Source organism: Buceros rhinoceros, unplaced genomic scaffold (assembly GCF_000710305.1).
Source record: "Buceros rhinoceros silvestris isolate BGI_N320 unplaced genomic scaffold, ASM71030v1 scaffold39092, whole genome shotgun sequence".
NCBI classification, from domain to species: Eukaryota; Metazoa; Chordata; class Aves; order Bucerotiformes; family Bucerotidae; genus Buceros; species Buceros rhinoceros.
Window position 1 is genome coordinate 609 of NW_010397823.1, and position 228 is coordinate 836.

Here is a 228-nt window from a genome sequence, read left to right on the forward strand (position 1 = left end):
ACCAAAAGGCAACTTGTAGGGAGGATGGGGCTGCCAGCACCAGCCCAAAGGCAGCCTGCCCCCCCATGTCTGCTCCAGGGGACGACCCAACCCCCCTGTGCCCCAGGAACAGCTCTGCTCTCCTCTGACAATGTGCTAGCCCCAGCACCGACACTCGTCACTCTCCTGCCCCGGCCCTGCTGCTGGGGCCGCCTCTGGACTCACGTGGCGGTGGGAGCCGGCGCATTC

The 228-nt window shown here is 66.7% G+C and overlaps 1 protein-coding gene across 1 annotated transcript in view; it reads right to left on the bottom strand.

Moving 5' to 3' along the window:
- LOC104488805 (low-density lipoprotein receptor-related protein 1-like) overlaps positions 1-228 on the bottom strand; it is a gene marked incomplete at both ends in the record, with an annotated part of 6,073 nt that overhangs the window by 419 nt on the left and 5,426 nt on the right. The window lies entirely within an intron of this gene.